This window comes from Ceratotherium simum, chromosome 13 (genome assembly GCF_057802395.1).
Source record: "Ceratotherium simum simum isolate JZ-2026a chromosome 13, ASM5780239v1, whole genome shotgun sequence".
Lineage (NCBI taxonomy): Eukaryota > Metazoa > Chordata > Mammalia > Perissodactyla > Rhinocerotidae > Ceratotherium > Ceratotherium simum.
Window position 1 is genome coordinate 45,108,645 of NC_141912.1, and position 14,540 is coordinate 45,123,184.

General features: G+C 36.5%; 1 protein-coding gene across 3 annotated transcripts in view; it reads right to left on the bottom strand.

The window, feature by feature from the left end:
- Positions 1 to 14,540, bottom strand: part of SUPT3H (SPT3 homolog, SAGA and STAGA complex component) — a 549,045-nt gene that overhangs the window by 17,037 nt on the left and 517,468 nt on the right. The window contains exon 13 of one of the 3 annotated variants that reach the window (XM_087438677.1): positions 6,256 to 6,633. The exons of the other annotated variants lie outside the window; for them this stretch is intronic. The gene's annotated coding sequence lies outside the window, so the exon portion shown is untranslated. Of the gene's footprint in view, positions 1 to 6,255; positions 6,634 to 14,540 lie in introns of those variants that run through there. 3 annotated transcript variants of the gene reach the window in all.

Consider the following 14,540-nt stretch of genomic DNA (forward strand, 5'->3'; position numbering starts at 1 on the left):
ACAATATTTACAATGAATGAAAGAGCATTAGGTTTTTTTCCTGTTACTGGTTTTCCTTTGTAATTAAGTTATTTGTGGGGAGATAATTTGAGACTATGTAAACATCTACTCCTTATCAGTCTTTCTCTCCTGTTGATGATCTTTTAACGACATGATTCCGTCTATAGTTTTTAATTGGCATTCTATGGCAAAGAAGAGCTTTCACTTTCTCTTCTATTTATTTACTTATTTATATTGTATGGACTCAAGGATATTTATTTATTTTATGGTTGACAACCTATTACTAGCATTATTTATTTGGATGATCAAATTATCCCAGATTTGGCCAGTGGGAGCCTCTTCAAGTTCCCGTTTTTGAGCAATTCCTTATTTTCTGGTGAATTAGGATATTCCAGGCTCATTTTTCCAGGTATCTTTCCCTGATTCCCTGGAATCAGCACTTTCTCCAAGGAGACTGAATATCAGCGGACAATATTTAGAAACTAAGATCTGGGTACTAGGTGTAAAAGAACATCACTTTTTAAAAGTGTAAAATCTGGGGCCGGCCCCCTGGCTTAGTGGTTAAGTGCGCACGTTCCGCTACTGGCGGCCCGGGTTCAGATCCTGGGCGCGCACCGACGCACCGCTTGTCCGGCCATGCTGAGGCGGCATCCCACGTACAGCAACTAGAAGGATGTGCAACTATGACACACAATTATCTACTGGTGCTTTGGGGAAAAAAAGGAGGAGGATTGGTAATGGATGTTAGCTCAGGGCTGGTCTTCCTCAGCAAAAAGAGGAGGATTGGCATGGATGTTAGCTCAGGGCTGATCTTCCTCACACACACACACACACAAAAAGTGTAAAATCTATTTCCAGTGTGATTGGTCAGTACTGGAGGAATTTAGGGTGCTTATAAGGAGCTGAGCATGAGCTAGAGGTGAAGGCTGCCTTTGGATCTTGTAAGAAGTAGAAATCTAAGAGGAAATCAGCTCTCCACTCCCAATAATACAGATATGTCACACAGTACACCAATTATGGGCTCAGCAAATGAATAAGATCCCTAGGCTTTTCTCCCTCTAAGCGAATCCTGTTCTCTGATAGACAGCCTCTGATAGCTCTTGATGTTTGCCAACCATGGTTCAATCACACATCAACAATGTAGAATATTCACAAGCGTAACTTCTTGCCAATATCTGTGACTTTAATTATTGTCTAAAATGCAGTCTTTTATGGATAGAAATCACATCTACAAAGGCCAGTCATGAATACAGGCAGCCACCTGCAGTATGTCTGTGCCTGTCATGCTTTCTTGCAAGCCACCTTAGCAAGCAATGTGCAGAGTCTTATTCTAAACCCTGATCTGTGGTCTTGTTTTGCACAATGATGACTGCTGAGCAGAGGCCTCAGGGAAGGTAGGAGAGCCAGCTACACCGAGCCTGAGGGTGGCAACAATGGCCAGAGCAAGGTTGGATGTACAGGATTTCCTCTTTTCTTTAACTGAAGTCAAGGGAAAGCAAACTGGAATTTGACTGATCCGGGAGGGTTGTTGGCTTTTACTTGGCATCTACACTCTTGCTGTTTGAGAAATGTTATTTTTCCCTAAACTTCTATCTCATTAATCTTGTGTTAAGAGTCGTCTAACACTGTTAAAGCTGGGTAGGCTGTTTCTCTTCCAATTAGCATATATTTCCGTAAGTGTTGAGTGGAGAAGGGGATGGAAGAAGCAGAGTTTCTAACTATTGACCTGGAGGGACTTGTACGAAGGTGTGTCTGACATGAGTATAATACAACTGAAAAATCTCCAATAAATGGTAAGTTCTGTTTGGCTCTGATGATTTATGCTAAGCAGAATAAACTATGATGGAAACATATTTCTAAGCTTACACTTTAGTCACTCAATACACATAAAACTCAATTTTCTTCCTTAAAAAACAGATATTTAGAGCACTGCGAATCTCCAGAGGAAATCAGGTTATTTACTGTTTTTACGCTCTTCCATAGGACACATTCCAAGTTTAAGAGTTAAAAATGCTTTGACATTCTCAAATGAAAGGTACTGTGTGATGCTCCCATTTAAATATAAATCCTACTATTATATTATCCCTACTATTACATTAAATGACTTTCCTTTCCACCGACAATTTGAAGGGGGAATATCAGAACAGGACTTCAGCAGCCAAATTGTTTCATTGTTCAAGTATTGACAGGCTGGTTGCCTGACCAGAAAATGCAGAATTAAACCAAGGAAGCTTATTTTGAGAGCAGGCCTGTTGCCCTCTACGATATGCATGACCAGGAGGTAAACAGGAAGTCCTGAGTTAGCGTGGTTTACTCCTACAGGCACAGAGAGAAATAAAATCAGTGTTTACCAAATGGAAAAGCACAAAGTTGGTACAGAGAGAAATGCTATTTTCATGCTTCTAAAAAGGTATTACAAATAACACAAAGTTTCGAACCTATAATTAAAAACTATTTTAAAAAAGCTTTGATTAAGTTTCCTTCAAAAATAGACATTCTAGGCTGAAACAAATTTCTTAAAGGTCTGACTTCTACCTATGTTGGTTTCCCCTAATCCATACTCTATAAAAGTCCCTCTTAAGTAAGAGACTTCAAGAGTAAAAAGTGTGCCTTAGAGTCATCTAGACAAAGTTCAACGCTCCCACTTAATAGATGGGGAATCCAAGGCCCCAAAGTTAAAGCATTTTATCAAATGACACATTGCCTGTTAGCGGCAGGGGGAATCCAGGATCCAAGTTACTCATGAGGCAGGAGTTATCGGTAGATAGAATTTCTTAGTGCCAGACCCAAGGCGGACACACACCTTGCAGTGAAGGAGTTAAATGCATTGTTGGTGTAGTTTTGACTAGAAGCCAAAAGACTGGTCCTATGGATCCAAACTGAGCAGACTCCTTCACCTTCAGAATCTCTAGACAAAACCTTCCCTCTTTTGGTGCCAACAGCCTCAAGTGAAAAATGAGGTGATGTGCACTTCTAATATCGTGACTCTGAGAAAGGAAAGGACTGAAAAAGGTGATATGATCTAGGGAAATAAAGAATAAACTAACGGAAATGAAGATAGATTATTTTGGGTGAGAGTAATTCATAACATTTAAAAACCTTGTAGGGTTGTCTAAGGTCAATTAAACTTTAATAACCCAGATTTCAGACCAATATCAACACTCAAACCAGGAATAGCCCAAGAGAAGAATGGGCAAAGTACAACATTAGGCAACTCAAAAAAGAACATCTATGCATGGCCAATAAACACATAAAAAATGCTCAACTTCAATTGCATTCAAAAATGCAAATGAATACAATGGTCAGACTTTCCCCTTCTTTAAAGCAGAAAAGATTAAAAAGGGTGATGATATCCAGTGTTGGTGAAGGCACAGAGAAACTGATTTGCAAACATTGCTAATGAGAATGCAAACTTGTAAAACCTGAATGGGGGGCCATTTGGATATGTGTCAAGTTTTTAAAAGAGGAATACCTTTGATGCAGCAATGCCAATTCTAGGGATTTACCTTAAAGGAAATAGAGATTTCCACAGCCAGTTTAGCAGATTACAAATAGACACAAATTCTTTGCTGTTGCTCTTACCAAGAGGCAGAGTCTCTTTCCCCTCTCCTTTAATCTGGACTGGCCTTGTGACTAGCTTTGACTGCAAAATATAGCAGAAGTGATGTTGTGGGACTTCTGAGCCACAGCTTAAGAGGACTGGCAGTTTCTCTTATGTCTCTTTCAGAAGCCAGTTGCCTTTTAAGTCCAACTACTCTGAAACTACCAGGCTGTGAGGAAGCCAAAGCTTGTCACAAACAAAAGGCTGAGACTCCAAATCTCCAAATCGATGACCTGGTCCAGCTTGGCTGCCCACTGAATGCAGCCAAGGAACTACCAAATGATGCCACGTGGAGCGTAAGAACTACGCAGTCAAGGTCTGCCTGAATCCCCAATGCCCAGAATCCTGAGAAGTAAGAAATCATTGTTGTTCTAAGCCACTAAGTTTTGGGGTGGTTTGTTATACAGCAAAAGATAACTGAAACAGAAATAGGCAGGATCATCCCATTAGGCAAGGAACCACACCAGCTGAGGTGTTTACTGAGGGGTAAGGGAATATGGCTTGCTAGTGGAAGAAGGAAGTTAGAGATGCTAGTATGACCATTATGATACTAGCTAGTCACAGAAATGACGACATTCAAGGTTAGGAATATTTCTTCCTTACTTTAATATGAATACAGCATACTTGTTCAGGTATTAAACAATTCTTTTTCTTTATATTTTCCCCTCTCTCATTTTCTTATTATTTAACATAAGGGGTATTAATAGTGGTTAGTCATATATCTCAGTTTTTAAGTTACAGGATATCAAAGGGGGAGTATAACCCAGAGAAAAGAACAAAAAACATCACCCTCAAAATGGATGTGTCATATGGGACTTTACACCCTTTTAGAAAAAAATTAACTTTTTACGTTTACAGAAAAATTGTGAAGAAAATACAAAGTTCACATATACCACCCACCCAATTTCTTCTATTATTAACATTTTACATTAGTATGGTATATTTGTCACAATAAGGGATACACTATTATTCACTAAAGTCCACAGTTTATTCAGATTTCTTTAGTTTTTACCTAATATCCTTTTTCTGTTCCAGAATCACATCTAGAACATGACAATATATTTATATCATGTCTCCCTAGGCTCCTCTCGGCTATGATAGTTTCCTAGACTTTCCTTGTTTTTGATGACCTTGATGGTTTTGATGAGTACTGGTCAGGTGTTTGTAGAATGTCCCTCAGCTGAGATCTGTTTGATGCTTTTCTCATGATTTGACTGAGGTTATGGGTTTTGGGGAGAAAGACCACAAAGGTATTTATATCCTTTTCGGAAGACAGAATTAGCATGCATCACGTTAGGTGGAAGCATTTGCTATTGTCTTTATTTGGAGAGTTTTTTAATACAGTTAAAAGAGGTATGAATGGGTGTCGAGTTGACAAAGGGTAGACTGTGGTTGTTGGTACTGTGTCAACTTGGTGAAACTGAAACTACTTTTCCAGAATCCCCTTCCCTATATGGTTCTGAATCAGAATTGGCCAAAAGAGAAATTTATGCAAGATTTGGAAGATAGAAGTGAAGTAGTTATTAATCTATGAAGTTCACTGTGGTTAGATGCAGTTACAGGCAGACACAGAAGTGCTGGCAGTTCTAGCTTGTCCTCACTTTCCTCCACTCTACGTGCAGCTCTTCTTCCCGACTGAAGATGCTGTTTACCAACAGTGGCTCCAAGCTTACTACCAGAGACTTGGTGGTGGCCCCACAGAGGGGGCAGTCACACAGAAGCACGGCCTCCTGCAGACCCTCCTAGGAGCCATCACGCTGCAGCCGCTTTTGGCAGGTAGCTGTGCTTTGCTTCTCAAGTTGATGGGTTGGCGACTTTTTCTCTGCTCCTCCAACTTCCTTCCTAGGCTTTCATTTTCCCAGCTCCTCTCACAACTACGTAAGATCTGATTTCTACAATAAAATCTTTACCCCATAACACGCAGTGGTTCTGACACTGTGACTGAACTCTGACTGACAGATCCAGCTGTGAGAGACTAATCCTTAACCTGAGAACAATTATAAAAACTGGATAAAATACAAAACATTTGTGTCATAGTTTTCTATGTTGCTGTTACAAATTACCACAAATTTAGTGGCTTAAACAACACGAATATATTATCTGACAGTTCTATAGGTCAGAAGTTTGGTATGGTTCTCATGGACTAAAATCAAGGTGTTGGGAGGCTGCCTTCTCTAAAGGTTGTAGGAGAGAACCAGTTTCCTGCAGGTTCAGATTGTCAGGAATGTTCAGTCCCTTGGCTGTAGGACTGAGGTCTTCATTTTCCTGATGGCTGTAAACTAAGGGCCATTTTAGAGGCCACCACATTCCTTGGCTCATGGCACCCTTACTCCATCTTCAAAGCCAGCAATGTCAAGTCCTTCTCATGTCACATCTCTCTTACCTACTTTTCTGCCTCCCTCTTCTGTTTTTAAGAGGGCATGTGATTAGACTGGGCTTACCTGGATAATCTCCCTACCTTAAAGTCAGTTTTTTATCAACTTTAATTCCCTTTTTTTTATGTAATGTAACACTCTCACAGGTTCTAGGGATTTGGAAGTGGACATCTTTAGGGGGACACACTTTATCTGAGGTATCAGAAAAAAGCCAAGCGTCGTCAGGATTTGAGAGACCAAGAAATTGAACAAAAGGAAAGTTCATTTTTTTTCCTCTTGGAATTTGCCAATTAAATGTGAGAGGAAGAGTAGTCACGCAGGAAGCAGCAGTCTAGGGCTGTGGCAGTCTCACTGGGCTGGGGAGGCAAAGGTTGGAGATTGGCGCTGCCAAGGTAGCCAAGGGACTGAGATCTCAGACAGGAGGAAAGTGCAGAGAAGTGAGCCTATAATTCTGCATGCAATTTGCACTGAAGTGTATGTCAACTCCAAAGCTGCACACGTGTGGAGTGAGAGCAGCAGCTAGGAGGCTAAAGAGGTGAGCAGAAATTTCACCCACCTTGTGGGGCAGGGGTGTCAGAGGCTGGGTTTCAAGGCTTACCAAGGTTGCAGGGTCTGGTAAATAATATAGGCTCTTAGCTGAGGTTGTAGAGATACTTCCTAGGAATATAAGAGCAAAGCAGAAGCAGATCAACCTTGATCTGACTATCCCCCCAATCTACCTGTCAGAAAATTAAATCCTCTCTGGAAGAAATTATCATCCAGAGTTTTTACACTTTCTTCGTATTCAATGTCTGGCATTCAATAAAAAACTCCTAGGCATAGAAGGATACAGAACCAAGTGACTGAAAACCAAGAGGAAAAAACCCAGGCAATAGACACAGATCCATAAGCAAACCAGACACTGGGGTAATCAGAAAGGGACTTGAACTAGAATGTTTTTAAAAAGAGAATCAAATGGTGATTGTATAACTGAAAAATAAAAATAAAAAACTGAAATTAATAATTCAATAGATGAGTTTAATAGAATTTTAGATGCAGCAAAAGAGAAGATTAATAAAGGATAAGATGGGTCAGTAGAAAATATCCAGATTGAAGCGGAGAGAAAAAGAGATGGGAAATACGAAAAGAATATAGGAGACATATTGTATACGATGAAAAGTGTGACATACACGTAATTAAAGTCCTAGAAGACAAGATGCAATATTTGAAGAAAAGTGGCTAAGAATGTTAAAAAAAATTGAAGCCACAGATTCAAGAAGTTCTATAAACTCCAAGACAGATAAATACAAAGAAAACTACATGTAGGCATATCATACTATAACTGCTGAAAAATGAAAGAAAAAAAATCTCAAAAGTAGCCAGAGAAAAGCAGACACATTACTTTCATAGGGGTCAACAATAATGCTGGCAACCAAAATGACAGACGCCAAAAGACAAAGAAAATAATTTGATAAGTACAGGAAATAAAGTATGTTCTATAATGGCAAAACTTTGGAAATATCAAAATATCCAATAATAGGATATGATTAAGTTAATAATGAATTAGCCACAGTATAAAATACTCAACAGTAAAAAAAAAAAAAAAAAATAGCATGGGAAAGTTTAACAATAGGCTATAAAGATGTATGTACTATATGAAGATATTTTTTTGTGTGTGGGTATTAAAATGTCATTACTGTTTAGTCTCAATGTTAAAGGACTGTGGATTGTATTCTTTGTGCTTTTCTGTATCTTCTAGGTTTTTGTTTATTTGTTTACAATAACTGTATATCTTTTTAGGTAATTAGTTTAAAAGAATTATAAAGAACAAGTTAAAGAATTTAATGATAAAAATAAGTTAAAACCAAGGAATACAAATTAATAAGTTATAATGAAGACAAGACTGCAAATTTATATGAAAGCATATCAATAATTACATTAAATGTAAATAGTCTAAACAGCTCAATAAGAAGGCAGAGATTGTAAAACTGGGTGAAAAAAACAAGACCCAATTATAGGCTGTCAATGAGAAAGACACTTTAAATATAAAGAAACAGATACATTAAAAGAAAAAGAATGTTAAAATATATACCATACAAACACTAATCAAAAGAAAGGCAAAGTGGCTTTATTAATATCAGACCAGTATTGGACTATCAGAAAGTAATGTGTCTGCTTTTCAGAATATGAAGTAGTCCCAGTGATAAAGAGGGACATTATATAATGCTAAAGGAACATTTAATCAAGGTGACATGTAATTCCAAAATGTGTATGCAACTAAGAACAGAACTTCCAAATATACCAAACAAAAACTAATAAACCTTAAAAGAGTAATACACAAAGCCATAATTTTAGTTGACAACTTCAACACTCCTCTCTCAGTAATTGATTTTCAAAAAGTAGAGGACCAGCCCCGTGGCTTAGTGGTTAAGTGCACACGCGCTCTGCTACTGGCGGCCCGGGTTCAGATCCCGGGTGCACACCGACGCATCGCTTCTCCAGCCATGCTGAGGCCGCGTCCCACATACAGCAACTAGAAGGATGTGCAACCATAACATACAACTATCTGCTGGGGCTTTGGGGAAAAAAAGGAGGAGGACTGGCAATAGATGTTAGCTCAGAGCCGGTCTTCCTCAGCAAAAAGAGGAGGATTAGCATGGATGTTAGCTCAGGGCTGATCTTGCTCACAAAAAAAATAAATATAAAAAAAAATAAAAGAATAAAAAGTAGAAAATCAGTAAGGATATAGAAGAACTGAAAAATACTATCAACAAAGTTGACCTAATTGACATTTACACAATACTATGCCCAACAACAGCACAATGTACATGTTTTCAAGTGCACATGCACATATTCTGGGCCAGAAAGCAAACTTTAACAAACCTAAAAGAACTGTAATCACACAAAGTATGTTCTCTATTAAAAAATTAAACTAAAATTTAATAACAGGAAGATATCTAGAATATTCTCAAATATTTGGAAACTAATCAACACATTTCTAAATAAGCCATGGGTCAAAGAGAAAATCAGAAAATATTCTGAATTGAAAGAAAATGAAAACACAACACATATCAAAGATTTTGAGATATATCTAAAGCAGTACTTTGAGGGAAACAGATAGCATCAAAATGCTTACAGAAAAGAAAGATCTAAAATCAAAGAAAAAGAAGAGTGAATTAAACCCAAAGCAAGCAGAAAGAAGGAAATAATAAAGATAAAAGCAGACTGACTCTGAAAACAGGAAAAAAATAAAGAAGAATCAATGAAACCAAAGGCTGATTCTTTGAAAAATCAGTACACTGATAAAGTCTATTCAGACTGAGAAAAAAAGAAGAAATAAGTTGCCAATATCGGGAATTAAAAAGAGAAGCATCACCATAGATCCAACAGCTATGTAAAAAATAATAAGGAAATTTCACAAACAACTTTATGTCAATTAAATTGTTAAGTTAGATGAAGGACAAATACCTTGAAAGATACAAACTACCAAAGTTCTCTCAAAGAGAAATAGATAACCCAAATAGCCTTACATCTAAGGTTACTCATAGCTAAAGACTTTCCTACAAAGAAAACTTCAGTCCCTGATAGCCTTAGTGGCAAGTTCTACTGAACTTAAAAGAAAGAAATAATACTCATTCTACAGAAACTCTTCCAGAAAATAAAAAAGGAAAGAGTAATTCCCTACTCATTTTATAAGGCCAGTATCATCGGATGCAAAAACCAGAAAAAAGATATTACAAGAAAATTCCAGTTCAATATCTTTCATGAATACAGATGCAAAAATACTTAACAAATATTAGTAAATCAAGTCCAGCAAAATATAGTGAGATTAATACATCAAGACCAAGTGGCATTTATCTCAGTAATGGAAGTCTGGTTCAACATTCAAAAATCAATCAATGCAATGTACCACCAAAAAAATAAAAACTATATGATCATCTCCAAGGATGAAGAAAAACCATTTGATAAAATTCAACATCCATTCATTATAAAAACACTCAGCAAACTAAGAATAGAAAGGAACTTCCCTCAATGTCATAAAGAGCATCTAAGAACATCTTATAGCTAATTTAATGGTGAAAGACTGAACACTTTACCCTTAAAATCAGGAAAAAGGAAAGGAAACTGCCAACATGTTATCCAAAGTGGCTAACATCATATTTAATAGGGAATGACTGAATGTTTTCCCCATAAAATCAAGAAAAAGGCAAGGATGTCTGTTCTCATCACTCCGGTTCAACAGTGTACTGGAGATCCTAGTCACTGCAATAAGGTAAGAAGAAGAAATAAAAAGCATACAGATTAGAAAGAAACAAAACTGCCTATTTTCAAATACCAAGATTATCTATGTAAAAAATTCCAAAGAATATGCAAAACAGAACAAAAAAACAAGCTATGATAGCTAATAAGCGAGATAAAGCAAAGTTGCAGAACAAAAGGTTCACAATCAAAAACTGATTTTATTTCTAAATATTAGCAATGAACTGAAAATAGAAAAATTTTTAAATCTTTCTTATAGCATCAAACATGAAGTATCCATGGATAAACCTAACAAAATATGTACTAGATTTATATTCTGAAAACTATAAAACATTAATGAGGAAGATTAGAAAAGACCTAAGTAAATAAAGAACTATATCACATTCATTGATTAGAAGGCTAAATACAGATAAGGTATCAGTTCTCTCCAAATTGAGCTATAGATCAAAGTAATTCCAGTCAAAATCCCAGCAAGTGTTTTGTAGAAACAGGCGAAATCTAGAAAAGAACCTAGAAACAAAGAATCTAGAATAGAAAATGATCTTGAAAAAGAAAAGCTGAAGGATTCATAAGACCTGATTTCATGACTGAGTAATCAAGACAGTGAGGTACTAGCATACCTATTAACATACAGATCAGTGGAATGAAATAGGATCCAAAATGGAACCATACATATACGGTCAATAGATTTTAGACAAAGATGTCGAGGAAATTCAATGAAGAAGGGATAGTCTTCTTAACAAATGGTGTTGGAACAATCAGACATTCATATGCAGGAAAAAAAAAAGGAACCTCAACTCTTACTTTGCACCATATACAAAAATAAACTCAAAATGAATCAAAGACCTAAAAGTAAAAGTTCAAATTTAAAATATCAAGAAGTAAACACTGGAGAAAACCTTTGTGAGCTTGGGTTAAATCAAGATTTCTTAGGTAAGACACACAAAGTGTGAGCCATAAGAGAATAAAAATTGATAAACTAGACTTCTTCAAAGTCAAAAACTTCAGCTCTTCCAACTTCTTGACTTTAAGAAAAGCCAAGCCCTAAACTCAGAGAAAATATGTGAAAAACATATTTCTGTATCTAGAATATATAAAGGACTCTTATATTGTAATAAGAAGACAAACAACCAATTTTTTTAAATGGACAAAAGATTTGAACAAACACTTCAACAAAAAAAATATACAGATGGCAAATGAGCATATGAAAAACAGTTAATATCCTTAGTCACCAGAGAAAAACAAAGTAAAACCACAATCAGATAGTACTATCCCCCTATTAGGATGGCTAAAATTAAAACAAAACAAAACAACAAATAACAGAATGGATCATGACAGATGCCGGCAAAGATGGGGCAACTAGACATCTCATATTTCTGGTGGGAATGCCAAATGGTACCGTTACTTTGGAAAACACTTTGGCCATTTCTTATAAAATTAAATATTCACTTGCAATATGACCCAGTAATCCTACTCGTAGGTGTTTACTCAATATAAATAAACACAAAAGTCCTCACAAAGCTCTGTCCATCCATGTTCACAGCAGCTTTATTCTTAATAGCCAGAATGTGGAAACAATCGAAATGTCCATTCAATAGTGAATGGATAAACCAATTATGGTGCATCCATGTGATGGAATATTACTCAGAAATAAAATGAAACAAACTACTGATACACACAACAACACGGATGAATCTCAAAAGCATTATGCTAAGTGAGAGAAGTCAGACACAAAAAACACTTTAAATCCAAATTCATACAGAATTATTCCATTTTATATGCGATTCTGGAAAAGGTAAAACTAGAGAGACAGAAATCAGATCAGTGGTTGCTAGGAGTTAGTGGTGGGTGGGGGATTAGTTACAAAGGAACATGGGAGAACTTTCTGGCATTCATGTCTCCTGATTGTGATGGTGGTTAGGCAACTGAGTTTGTCAGAAGTCTTTGAATTGTACTGCACATCTAAAAAGAAGTTATTACTGTACATAAGCTATACCACATTAAACTAATTAAAAAATATATATATATTCTATGTTTCCTGTCTATAAAAACTACTGCAACATATTAATAAATAAATGCATTAAAAAAATTGCTAACCTGGAGTCGTGGGAAAAAGAAAATTTGAATAAGTAGTGAAATAGATAAATCAAAAAATTTGATATAATATTAATGAAAACCTAACTACATCATAACTAACTCTTGCTTGTGGTGGCCAAATTTCTTATTCTGTTGAATTTTGTGATTTAGGAAGTACTAAAATGTAAAAACATTTAAAAAAAGAGTTATATTGAGGAACACAGTTAAAGAAGTTCAGAGGACTTTGGAAAGTCAAGGGGAAGCTTACAGTCGAGGCACTGAGTAAGACGACAAGCCAGGACAGGACTGAGAGGAAACAGAGGCTGGAGTTAAAGGCTTGAGAAGAACCAGAGTACAATGATATGGATTGAGTATTGCAAGGATCTGCAGAATTAAGGACTGATCACTCCTTCATTCATTTAGTAAAATACTGACTTACATGCACTATGTGTCAGGCCCTGCTCTAAGTGCTCAGGATATAACAGCAGACAAAACAGACCACAAATCCTTAATCTCAGACAGTCTACATTCAAGAGGGAGGAGACAATAAACAAAATAAATAAGTCTATGAAATGGTATGTAAGTGTTAGGGTGAAAAAAGAAAGCAGGGAAGGGGCATATGGTATGCTAGGGCAGAGGTCAGGGTGTCAGTATTTAAAGGGTGGTTCCAGAAGGCCTTAATTGAGAAAGTGATATTTGAGAAAAGACTTGAAGAAGGTGAGGGAGCCATGAAGACAGCTTTTGAAGGTGGGCGCTCTTAAACACTGAGCACTCATGGTGAACTCAGCAAACATCCATGTACTTTGTTGAGGTCCACTTAGCTTCAATAATGATATAAAAAGATACCATTTAATATGATAACTGGTTATGACAGTTTATAAAAATGATTTACAGAAAAAATATAATCTTCATTTCAACTGAACTAGACACATTTGAAATCCAACTGAATGAAAACCACATATCTCAATTTATTTTTCACTACTACTACCCCTCCTCTCTCAAACCTGCCCCTCTTTCAATTTTCATTGTACATGATTCTGGAAAAGCTTAATGGCACAGTTTACTATTAATAAATTTTTGAGTATTATTAGCTGGGAAAGGGGTTAGAAAAAACAGGAGGAAATAGCCAGTCCATGTGAAAACAATAATCACATAATATTTATTGTCTGGGATTGAAATGTTTCAAATATGCAAAGTAATAAAATGTCAGGAAAAGCAAAACTTCCTAATGTTAAAAAGATCATAAATTTTTCCCAAAATAAGAGAGATGAAAAAAGTTCAGGTGATACTTTATGTCAAAGGAAAAAAATACCCTTAAATCTAAGTTAAAGAAGCTCAAAACCTGCAGAAGGCACAATCTACTCACCACTGAAGAACTGAGGGGACAACAGTTACAGTAAAAGCACAGAAAGGAATGTTATCTTTTTTTTGCGCTTGAGAATCACTTTTTAACATAAATTCACTGACTCATGTATTCTATAACTTGTACTTTTGCTACCTCTTCAATGAAAAAATAAGTAATTTGAAAACGCTAACCAGGATTTTAGTATCACTTTTAAATGAATTTATGTTTTATAAATCACAATGGCCTGTATGTATATATTTAAAGAGTGGCAGCTATAAGGGCAAAACACGTTTATTTAACCTACAGATAATTTCATCTGGGTGGCCTCCTGAGCCCCTTCCAGAATTCCACAGTTCCCCACAGCTCCCTGACTCACTGTTTGGGAACTGTAGATTCCACGTTGCTTGCTTGGCTTTCATAGGCGCTAAAAAAAAATTTTTTTTGAATGAATGAATGAACGAACAGAGATAGAGAAAACAGACACTTTAATTGCAAGCTACTTTTGGGTGATAAACTGTTGCTTCCAGTTCACAAAATCTCATTATTTTCAATCTACATAGATTTTCATATTTGCTTTAAGTTCAGTGGACATGTTATTTCCATTACCTTTAAGGAAATCTCATCCTAAAACAGCTCATCGTCTTTAGAGTAAACTAGTGGGAGAACCAGCAGGCTTTCAAAGATGGTATTATATACAAAAATAGCGAGTAAGTCTATGACTCTTTTTCAAGTTTGTATAGATTCAGGTGGGACACCAAGGTTCTTAGGTCTGAGGTAGTACTAATGTGATTGAGGTTACCTCTCTTTCTGAGGTCATTAACCCCTTCAAACAAGACTGAAGTCACAGTGACCTACTCATACAGGCCACAAGAAGCCTGATGCATGGCATGTTTTGAGTTGGTTT